Consider the following 12510-nt stretch of genomic DNA (forward strand, 5'->3'; position numbering starts at 1 on the left):
TATTTACAGCCTGTTAATCCTCCTTTGGACACCACATCTAATCCAATCTGGGCATTACATATTTGGACACCCCAATCAGACAGCCCCTTTATGCCAGGCATTAGGATCACTGTACTATCCTATCTTGTAACAGTATTACCTAATCTTAACCTCCCCCATTCACTGATTTTATTCCCTTAAGGCCCAGTCACACACAACGACTTACCAGCGATCCCGAAAACGATGCGACCTGATAGGGATCGCTGGTAAGTCGCTGGGAGGTCGCTGGTGAGATGTCACACAGTCAGACCTTACCAGCGATGCAGGAACAATAAAGGTCGCAGTAGCGACCTGTATAACGATCTCAGCAGTCACTGTGACCCTGTCACACAGTGTAAAACACAGCGATGTGTCCTGCCCAGCAGGATATCGCCTTTGAAGAAAATGGCCTGGACCATTCTGCAACGACCGGCGACCTCACAGCAGGGGCCTGATCGCTGGTAGATGTCACACATAACGAGATCGCTAACGGGATGCGTCACAGAAACCGTGACTCAGCTGCGATCTCGCTAGCGATCTCGTTATGTGTGATGGTACCTTTAGGCAAGATTCAGCCATACACCCTTGTTGCCCTTTCAGAGTCCACTATCTAGGGAACTACAAACCCTATCTCCATCTGGGAACCCAAAAAGCCAAGTTTATATCTATGACCCCACTGTAATCCATTACCCCCTCCCCCTCTCCCCCCCCACACTTTTTTGTTTCATACTCATTTTAAACCTTTTTGTTTTTGCCATACTAGTGAAACTCTGCATACTACTTTGGCTCTACATTACCTCCTTAAAGATCACTCAATTAACCTCCAAAACTGCAGGTATCCAAAATATTTTTAGTATTTATATATTTATACATATTTTATCCAATTCCCTTCTCACTGTGTTTTCTTTATTAGCGCAGCAGTCATATACATAATCCTGTTTTGTATTTTTACCCTGACAGGTTCACACGGACCCTGTCCACTGCTTGCAGCTTTCAAAATTGTGAGACTAGCTATCTTCTCAATAAACCTCATTTGTTTCAGAGTTGATAGAGTTGATACAGTCCCCTTTCATCTTTTTCTGTGAGCGCTAGTGTTTCGTTTTAGGGTACTGTCACACTTTAGTGACGCTCCAGCGATCCCACCAGCGATATGACCTGGTCAGGATCGCTGGTGCGTCGCTACATGGTCGCTGGTGAGCTGTCAATCAGGCATATCTCACCAGCGACCAGTGACCAGCCCCCAGCCAGCAGCGACGCGTGGAAGCGATGCTGCGCTTGGTAACTAAGGTAAATATCGGGTAACCAAGCGCTTGGTTACCCAATATTTACCTCTGTTACCAGCGCACACTGCTTAGCGCTGGCTCCCTGCTCTCTGCACTCCTAGCCAGAGTACACATCGGGTTAATAAGCAAACCGCTGTGCTTATTTACCCGATCTGTACTCCAGCTACGTGTGCAGAGAGCAGGGAGCCAGCACTGGCAGCCTGAGAGCGGCGGGCGCTAGTAACAAAGGTAAATATCAGGTAACCAAGAAAGGGCTTCCCTTGGTTACCCGATATTTACCTTGGTTACAGCTTACCGCAGGCTGCCAGACGCCGTCTCCCTGCTCCCTACACATTCAGATTGTTGCTCTCTTGCACACAGCGATGTGTGCTTCACAGCGGGAGAGCAACGTCTAAAAAATGAACCAGGGCTGTGTGTAACGAGCAGCGAACTCACTGCAGGGGCCAGATCGCTGCTCAGTGTCACACACAGCGAGATCGCTAATGAGGTCACTGGTGCGTCACAAAAACCGTGACTCAGCAGCGATCTCGCTATGTGAGAAGTACCCCTTAAACTGAACGAGAACTAAGAGGAATCAAAGCTCTTATATCTCCTAATCCTGCCATCTCCACCGCTCTCATTACACAAGTATAACACATATAATACTGGAGGATAAAACAAGACTGAGCACAAGACCTTCACAGCCGTCTACACATCATAGGGAGACTTCATGGCACCTTCTCTCCATCTACCTGATGATCCTGAGGAACATCGGGGTCTTCTTGTTTACAGTCCTGTGGGAGAAGAGGACGGGGACATCTCTCTGGTGTTGTCCTCTTACTGGATAGACCTGGAGGAGACACATACAGGGACTGAATTCATTCCTTACATACAGATAATTATAGGCCGTGTGTATTTAGTCCTGTCTATTACCTGGTGATGTGAGGGGCTGGGGATCCTCCATCATGACGTCCTTGTACAGATCTTTGTGTCCTTCTAAATACTCCCACTCCTCCATGGAGAAATAGACGGTGACGTCCTGACACCTTATAGGAACCTGACACATACAATGATACCGTCACCCCCGATCCCTTCATAGCGTTACTGCATAATGTCCCAGCATTCCCAGCAGTGTCACCTCTCCAGTCAGCAGCTCAATCATCGTGTAGGTGAGTTCTAGGATCTTCTGGTCATTGATGTCCTCATGTATCGGGAGGTGAGGTGGAGGCCCCGTGATTGGGCTCAGGGGTCTTCCCCATCCCTCAGACACAGGGGCCTGACAGTGCTCACTAGAGGTCTTCTTCACTACTGTGTAATCCTGGTTATGGAGAGACACAGTAATAAATCTCACTCCAGACATTTCCAGAGTCCTCACCTCTCCAGTTCTGTCCATCTGTTATTCCCATAGATAAGAATGATGTAATGTGACGTCATCAGAATCTCTCACCTCTCCAGTAAGCCGGAAGAGGATCTCTAGGGTGAGGTGTAATATCCTCTCCGCCATCTTGTCCCTGTCCATATCCATCCTTCATGGGGCAATCAGGAGAATTCTCTTATATAGAATAAAACCACTGAGAGGATCCGATATTATAAGGACCTGAATGGGAAGGAGATGAGCTGATATGTAACATTAATCGAGATAATAATGAAGGGACGATATTATTTCCAATGTATGTAATATGCTATATAAATGAATAAAATTATTATTATTATTATTATTATCATCATTTGGGCAGTAGAAAAAATTTCAACATGAAATGAAGTTGCACCTAAAATGGTATCAATGAAAACGTCGGCTCATCAAGCAAAAAACAAGTCGTCACTCAACTCCGATGTCAGCAAATGGAGACACAAGCCGATTTTTTTTTTTTTTAGAAAACTCTGATTTTTATTTACTCCTAGAGATGAGTGAACCTGGAGTTCGGTTTTCGGTACAAACTCAGACTTCTCCAAGATAGCAAAGTTCAGGTTTGGAGTTCGGGAGCTTTACGTATGGAAACCACTCTCATGTTACCAAGAAATAAAACTGAAGAAACCCGCCCTCCCTGTTAGTGATCGGTTTATGGCTGCATGTGGGCGGAGACCCGAACTGCCAATCAGTGACTTCAAATAAAGTTCAGGTCAAGTCCAAGTCCAGAACCGATCTTTACAAATGTTCAGCTGGACCAGCAGAAGCCGAACGTCCACGGGTCCAATCATCTCTAGTCACCACTGAGATAATAAGAAATGTCTGATATTGCCGCAATCACGCTGACCGCTCACTTCCAGCACATCGGGAATGGAGTAAAAACAATGATGGAATTCTTTTTTTTACCATTTCACCGCACTTGGAATTTTTACTTAATTTCTAGTAGATTTTATGGTAAAATTAAAACCTATGACTCATTTAAAAAAAAAAACAAAACAAAAACCAACTATCCTTTATTCGGCAATGTGGGTGGAAAAATTAAAGAGCGCGCAACGGAGAGGAAATCCGTCCATCTCTACATAAGGCACAGACGGTTTATTACTGCCTCTGCCTTCTCTATCACTGTATACACAGCTTTGGTGTAATGCAGCTGGAACGGCAAGGGACCTGACAGTGACACAGATCTCTGTGTGAGAGCCCATCCACCATCGGTACTTGCCAACTGTAATTGTTTGGGGCCTGGTGAATGTAATTATTTTTTTGGGGGGATATTTGCTTTCTTTTGGGGTGCCTGCTTTCTTTGATAAAACTCCTGCTGTATTCTTTAACTTTTTTAGATGTTTGGACAATTCATTATGGAACCACAACTAGGGTTTATTTTTGGATGAAGGCTTATATTTTAAATATACTCAAAAAAGCCCTCAAAAATCCTACTAGGGCTTATTTTCAGGGTACATTTTATTTATTTATTTTCGAGGAAACAGGGTAGAAAGAGCTGACGGTGCCTCCTCCCCCATATACAGAGGATATGGTCACCGCTGAGTCATTATATCAGCCCCAGTTACAAGGGAAAGAAGATGAAAATAAAAATAAACTGAACTGACCCCCCCCGCCCCCTTCCAAATGTGTGACATATAGGAAAATGCCACTGTCAATCCAAATCTCTGTTATTAGCCCCGACCAGGTAAAAAAACAGCCATATATACAAAATAAGAAGTGTTACTAAATAGCTATGAAATATGTAAATGTGATCATAGACATATATTGAGACGGCGTCCAGCTTTCAGTCATAGGGGTGGCACCGATGCGGTTTTAGTCACTGCTCAGTATACCGCACTCTCGGCACTGACTGACAGCAGGTTCCAATGCTCAGCGGCTGTCAGTCAGTGCGGGGGGCAGGGTATATATGTGGTAATAACAGACATTTCCCTTATTTTCAAACTGGTATCGCTCGACATCAGACAATGCTGAAGTTGGTTTCTTATTCATCCAGTTTCTTATTCGAGGCTGAAGTTGGTTTATTTTTTTTTTCAGTTTTTATTTTTGTTTTTTTTACAGGTTTAACAACAAACATAAAAAATCACAATAATAAAATACAATACAGTGCGGAGCCCTGATGTGAATACACTTAAAAGCAGCAAAAAAAAGTATCAAACTGGCACAAAATGGGCATCAAAGTGATATCAAAGCTCTTTATTCACAAGGGTAACAGGAAAAAATGCACCATACAATTTATTGTGCAGTTTTTCCTGAGTACACAGATACCTCATATGTGCTGGAAATCAAATGTTTGGGTGCACGGCAGGGCTCGGAAGGGAAGGAGCGCCATTTGACTGTAAAATTGGCTGGATTCATTAGCGAGTGCCATGTCGCATTTGGAGCTCCTGAGGTGCCTAAACAGTGGAGCTCCATCAAAAGTGATCACATTTTGGAAACTAGACCCCTCAAGGATTTTACCCAGGGGTATAGTGAGCATTTTGAATCCACAGGTACTTTATAGAATTTAATAAGCTTAAGTCGTCATATTGAAAATGTTCTTTTTTTTTTTCCACAAAAATGTTGCTTTAGAACCAAATGTCTCACTTTTTCAAGCGGCAACACCAAAATGTGGACGCCACAGTTTGTTATCCAATTTCTTATAAGAGCAGTGATACCCCACATGTGGCTAAAAACCTCTGTTTGGACAAACGGGAGGGCTCATAACAGAGGGTGCACTATGTGAATTTTGGAAAAATTGAAAACAAATTGCGGGCACCATGTCGCATTTTCAGGACCCCTAAGGTTCCTATACAGCAGAAACCCCCACAAGTGACCCCATTTTGAAAACTAGACCCTCAAGGATTTCAGTCGGGGGTATAGTGAGCATTTTGAACCCACAGGTACGTCACAAAAATGTTGCTGTAGTGCCAAATTTCTCACTTTTAGGCTATGTGCCCACGATCCAGCGACACTGTGTCTAGGCGCAATGTCAGCTTTCGTGCACAGATGCGAGTATTGTCCACTGGAGAACGCAGCTGCCCGGGCCCACGATCCAGGTTCAGGCTGCTGAGGACTTTAGCTCTATTTTCCCTTTGGACGAAACTCTCGTCTCCACAGCATAAATTGACATCCTGAGGCTCAGGAAGCCGCGCTGCAGGTCAGTTTATGCTAAGGAAAGAAACATGCACAGTGGGCAGGAGATTTCCAAAAATCCTTCCATTGCGCTTGTACTGCTCAGCGCAGCATTTTGGATGCAGCGAAAAGACTGTGTGTCTAAAACGCTGCAAACACTGATCGTGGACATAGCCTAAAAAGCTAGGATGGATGGATAGACAAACACATATATAATGTCCCACCCCCAGCATAATCTAAGCTGGCACCCTTTAGTGACTTTCATGTGGCAGTGAAGGGTGTTTACCTTATATTTAGCCAAAAAATAAATAAAAAAAACCTATGTGGGTTCCTCCAATTTTTGATAGCCAGCTAGGGTAAAGCAGATGGCTGAATCCTGCAGATCACAGTTGGCAACTTCACCTTGGCTGGTAATTCAAAACAGAGGGCACCCCACGCTGTTTGTTGTTTTTTTTTTTTTTTTAAATTATTGATAAATAATTAAAAAACAAAACAAAACATGGATCAAATTGGATCACCAGCCAAGGTAAAGCTGACAGTTGGCGCCTGGTATTCTCAGGGTGGGAAGGTCCATGGTTATTTGGCCCTTCCCAGCCTAAAAATAGCAGGCTGCAGTCGTCCCAGCAGTGGCGCATCCATTAGATGTACCAATCCTGGCACTTCACTCTGGCTCATCCCGTTGCCCTGGTGCGGTGGCAAACAGGGTAATAAATGGGGTTGATACCAGCTGTGTAATGTCACCTGGCATCAAGCCCTGGGGTTAGAACCGCTCTGCGCATGCGGCCGATATTTTTCAGAGGATGAGTAGGGATCGCGAGGACGGAGCAGCAGCTGGTGTCAGGAGACCGGCGGAGGACCGGGGATGACTTAGCTTGACCTGGGGAGGACGTTTCTGTCACATCTGACATGTCACATGTGACAGAAATCAGAGGAGGAGGATGAATGCAGCGTGCGGCCACCATCTTAGATGATCAGTATGGGGAGGGGGAATGGGGAGCACTTTGGCCACACGGGGGACCGGGGGAGGGGATTTATCTCCCATCTGACATGTCTGATCAAGCAGTGCTGGCTCCTCCCCTTTCTAATATGAAAATCTGCCTGATCAAGAACCGGAGTAAACTGGTCTGGAACTGGACATGAAGGGGTTAATGATAATGATGATGACCCCAAAATAATAGAGACCCTGCACCTACCTCCACCTGCAGAGCCGCACACTAGATATATGGCTGCTCTGTGCTTACAGGACCTGTGATGATGTCACATGGAGGGGAGGAGTCAGGGGTCACATGATCAGCTCCTCAGTGTATGCAGGACTCTGCTGTGCTGGTTGTCATGGTGCTGGGTGAGGGGAAGTTTATGTGTGGGGTCAGGAGGGGTTTACAGTGTGGATGTAGCAGAGCCGTGTGTGTACGAGGTGTACGGAGCGGAGCCGTGTGTGTACGAGGTGTACGGAGCGGAGCCGTGTGTGTACGAGGTGTACGGAGCGGAGCCGTGTGTGTACGAGGTGTACGGAGCGGAGCCGTGTGTGTACGAGGTGTACGGAGCGGAGCCGCGTGTGTACGAGGTGTACGGAGCGGAGCCGCGTGTGTACGAGGTGTACGGAGCGGAGCCGCGTGTGTACGAGGTGTACGGAGCGGAACCGCGTGTGTACGAGGTGTACGGAGCGGAGCCGCGTGTGTGCGAGGTGTACGGAGCAGAGCCGCGTGTGTACGAGGTGTACGGAGCAGAGCCGCGTGTGTACGAGGTGTACGGAGCAGAGCCGCGTGTGTACGAGGTGTACGGAGCGGAGCCGTGTGTGTACGAGGTGTACGGAGCGGAGCCGTGTGTGTACGAGGTGTACGGAGCGGAGCCGTGTGTGTACGAGGTGTACGGAGCGGAGCCGTGTGTGTACGAGGTGTACGGAGCGGAGCCGCGTGTGTACGAGGTGTACGGAGCGGAACCGCGTGTGTACGAGGTGTACGGAGCGGAGCCGCGTGTGTACGAGGCGTACGGAGCGGAGCCGCGTGTGTACGAGGCGTACGGAGCGGAGCCGCGTGTGTACGAGGCGTACGGAGCGGAGCCGCGTGTGTACGAGGCGTACGGAGCGGAGCCGCGTGTGTACGAGGCGTACGGAGCGGAGCCGCGTGTGTACGAGGCGTACGGAGCGGAGCCGCGTGTGTACGAGGCGTACGGAGCGGAGCCGCGTGTGTACGAGGCGTACGGAGCGGAGCCGCGTGTGTACGAGGCGTACGGAGCGGAGCCGCGTGTGTACGAGGCGTACGGAGCGGAGCCGCGTGTGTACGAGGCGTACGGAGCGGAGCCGCGTGTGTACGAGGCGTACGGAGCGGAGCCGCGTGTGTACGAGGCGTACGGAGCGGAGCCGCGTGTGTACGAGGCGTACGGAGCGGAGCCGCGTGTGTACGAGGCGTACGGAGCGGAGCCGCGTGTGTACGAGGCGTACGGAGCGGAGCCGCGTGTGTACGAGGCGTACGGAGCGGAGCCGCGTGTGTACGAGGCGTACGGAGCGGAGCCGCGTGTGTACGAGGCGTACGGAGCGGAGCCGCGTGTGTACGAGGCGTACGGAGCGGAGCCGCGTGTGTACGAGGCGTACGGAGCGGAGCCGCGTGTGTACGAGGCGTACGGAGCGGAGCCGCGTGTGTACGAGGCGTACGGAGCGGAGCCGCGTGTGTGCGATGTCTGATGTGTTCCCAGTTTTAATTGCATTGATAAGTGTTGTCAGGGGCTCATGTAGCAGAGGTGTGGGAAGATCGGGGACGAGGAGCAGAAGAAGCCGCAGCAGGAGACGTCCTGGAGGCCACAGACAGTCGCTGTGCACATAATAACAGTCTCACTACAAGGCACAGGTTATGTATTGATCGGCTTTATATAGGCCTAGGAAGCTCCACACATGGAGCACGCTGGATACTGGCAAAGCCCAATGTGGAGCACAGGAAAGTTTAGCAGCCCGGGGAAAGGGAGAAGAGCCCAGACCCAGGACAGGGGGGTGACAGGACCCCTCAAAGCTCCCAAAAGAGTGTGTAACTGCACCATTGGGAGCCATGGTCTTGGATTCTGTCAGGGGCTCACAAAGTGAGGTAATGGAGGCTGTAGATCAGGGGGGAACCTTTTTTCTGCCGGGGGCCATTTGGAAATTTCTTCCAACCTTCAGGGGCCGCACAAAATTATCAATATGAAAATGACCCTGCTTTATTTGTTCAAACAATTACTGTATTTTTTGTTTTATAAGACGCACCCCAAATTTGGAGAAAAAAAAGGTAGAAAAAAAAAGAGGTTTGTATTATAATCCAGTGGTGTCGTATCAGGGAGAGGGGTCAGCAGCAGAGCGGGGGTCACAGGAGCCAGAGGCAGTACTGGAGCACTGTAATGCTGCCAGTGGTACAGAGGGGGTCCAGATACTCACTGCAGGTGGTGCTCTGCTGTGCGGGCCTGGTGACATGGCTCAGCTCTGCTGTTCGGACCTGGTGATGCGGCTCAGCTCTGCTGTGCGGGCCTGGTGACGTGGCTCTACTGTGCAGGCCTGGTGATGCGGCTCTGCTGTGCCGGCCTGGTGACGCGGCTCTGCTGTGCAGGCCTGGTGATGCGGCTCTGCTGTGCAGGCCTGGTGATGCGACTCTGCTGTGCGGGCCTGGTGATGCGGCTCTGCTGTGCGGGCCTGGTGTTGCCGCTCGGCTCTGCTGTGCTGTGTTGGTCTGGTGACGCAGCTTGGCCCTGTTCTGCGCGAGAGGCAGTGAGTTACCGGCGCGTGAGCAGATGAGAGCTTGAGTTGAGAGCTTCATCTGCACACACGTAGACTGTAGGCGCCAGTATTTGAAGCCCTGATCGCCGACATCTTCAAAATGACCGCCCGCCAAACAGAGCAGTCGCATGCCGAGCAAAGCAGGACAGAGCAGAGCATCCCTGTACAGAATAGCGCCACATCACCAGTCCCGCACAGAGCAAAGCTGATCTGCGCCACCCGATGTACAGTACAGCACCGCACAGACCAGCGTGAGCACACCACATAGCATTTCCGCTGCCTCCTTTGATTCCTCTTCACCACCCCCTGGTAAACTACTTTTGGATTTTAAAAGGCCCCCTTCATTTTCCTCCCACATTTTGGGAGGAAAAGTGCGCCTTATAATCTGAAAAATGCAGTAATTAACTCACCCCTTGTCTTGGTCTGGAGCACAGCCAACTCTTTGTGATAATAAGATTGGTAAATCATATACAGCACATAACAGACGCTGTATATACATCAACGGAGACGCTGGAGGCACATATATCACATAGGAGACACTGGGACTGTTGTATATACATCATAGGAGACACTGGAAGCACATACATCACTGGAGGGGCTGGGGGCATATACATCACATAGGTGATGCTGGGACTGCTGTATATACATAACAGGAGATGCTGGGACTGCTGTATATACATCACAGGAGACACTGGGGGCACATACATTACACGTGGGGCTGGGGACATGTAAATGCCCCCAGCCCCTACTGTGATGTATATGCCCCCAGCCCTTTCTGTGATGTATATGCCGCCAACATCTCCTGTGATGTATATGCCCCCATCATCTCCTGTGAAGTGCATGCCCCCAGAGTCTCCTGTGATATATATGCCCCAGCATCTCCAATGTGATGTGTCACAGGAGACACTGGTGGCATGCACATTACAGGAGGGGCTGGGGCACAGACATCACAAGAGGAGCTGGGGAACAGACATCACAAGAGAGGCTTTGGCACAAACATCACAAGAGGGGCTGGGGCACAGGCATCACTGGGGGGGCACAGACATCACTGGGAAGGGCACAGAAAGAAGAATCCGGCACTCAATATTGTAGTGAAAAAAGGTGATCCTTTTAATTGGTATAGTGTATAATATCAATATCATTGACGTTTCGGTCTATATGACCTTCCTCATGTATACACTGTCAAACATGCTGAACACAAAGAAGACAGATCAGCTGTGAAATCCTGTGCACAGCAGGTGAGGGAATATGAGAGATCAGACCAGGTGGAGAAAGTGAATACTGCTCTTAAGGCCGCTTTACACGCTGCGAGATCGCTAGCGTGCGTACCCGCCCCCATCGTTTGTGCATCACGGGCAAATCGCTGCCCGTGGCGCACAAAATCGCGCGGACCCGTTACACTACTTACCTACCTAGCGACGTTGCTGTGAATGGCGAACTGCCTCCTTTCTAAGGGGGCAGTTCGTTCGGCGTCACAGCAACGTCACTAAGCGGCCACCCAATCAAAGCAGAGGGGCGGAGATGAGCGGCCATAACATCCCGCCCACCTCCTTCATTCCTCATTGCGGGCGGCCGCAGGTAAGGTGAGGTTCCTCGTTCGTGTGGTGTCACACATAGCAATGTGTGCTGCCGCAGGAACGACGAACAACATCGTACCTGCAGCAGCAACGAAAATTGGGGATAGGGGGGCATGTCACAGATTAGCGATTTTGCACGTTTTTACGACGATTTAAAATCGCTCATAGGTGTCACACGCAACGACATCGCTAACGCCCCGAATGTGTGTCACAAATTCCGCGTGGAAAGCGGCCTTTAGAGTGACTCGTGACACAGGAAACCCTCACAGAATTCCACAATCATCTCAGTAGCATTTGGCCTGAGTTATCTTTTGTTATACACTCAGACCTAACACAGATTAACTTCTTGGATACAATGATCTGTAAAAGTGCTACTGGCGTCCTATCTACTGATCTTTACATCAAACAGACTGATAGGAACAATTTCTTACATTTTTCTTGTGCTATACCCAAATCCCAGTACATGAGGGTCGACAGGATTGTCTCTGACCCGGTTACTAAACAACAGAGACTGTAAGAGATGCAAGTCCGTTTCAGGACTCGTGACTGCCCTAATCATATTCTTGACCATGGTGATCAGTCGAAAAGGAGATCTGATATTACTGACCCGGGTAAACGTATACCACTGGTACAGACATACCACCCTTTTGCCTATAAGTTACACAAAATTATACGGAAACATTGGAAGCTTTTGGAAGAGAGTTATCCTAACATTCCAGAATTTCGGAATCCTTTTCTCCCTTGTTTCAGACGTCCTAGTAATCTACAAAATAAATTGGTACGAGCAGACATAGGTTCGGGCTCACCAGGAAAGCTTCAAAGCCATCTCCTAACACCTAGGTCAGGAACATGTCCTTGTTTGGGCTGCTTACAATGCAGCAATGTGCTAGAGGGTGATAAACTATATCATCCACATGGCTACCCTATTAAGGGTTACTTTACGTGCAAGTCATCATTTGTGGTTTATGCCATCAAATGTCCCTGTACTTTATTATATATTGGGGGAAACCCCACAACAGGTTAGGGACAGGATTTCGCAGCATAAGTCTACCATCCGCTGGGAAAAATGATCTGTGCCTTTGCCATTCCATTTTCATCAAAAGGGCCATAGATTCTCACAGTTGCGTTACCAAGTTATTGAACAAATCCCAAAACACAGAAGAGGTGGTAGTAGGGTCTCTCTTTTGAAGAAGAGAGAGGCCTTTTGGATTTTTACATTCCAAACCTTAGAACCCCGGGGTCGTAATAGAGAGTTCGATAATAGTGGTTTCTGCTGAATTAATATGTGTCTAATTCTCCTTTTCCTTCTCCTACAGCACCGGTCATAACATGCTTTGGACGATGCTCTCACATTCTCACAGGATCGGTACCACTCTTGCACTGATTCTTTCTCTCTCC

The 12510-nt window shown here is 48.8% G+C and overlaps 1 protein-coding gene across 1 annotated transcript in view; it reads right to left on the reverse strand.

Moving 5' to 3' along the window:
* Positions 1-12510, reverse strand: part of LOC142259265 (uncharacterized) — a 175539-nt gene that overhangs the window by 110848 nt on the left and 52181 nt on the right. The gene's annotated exons all lie outside the window — the stretch shown is intronic.

This window comes from Anomaloglossus baeobatrachus (assembly GCF_048569485.1).
Source record: "Anomaloglossus baeobatrachus isolate aAnoBae1 chromosome 5 unlocalized genomic scaffold, aAnoBae1.hap1 SUPER_5_unloc_5, whole genome shotgun sequence".
Taxonomy (NCBI): Eukaryota; Metazoa; Chordata; class Amphibia; order Anura; family Aromobatidae; genus Anomaloglossus; species Anomaloglossus baeobatrachus.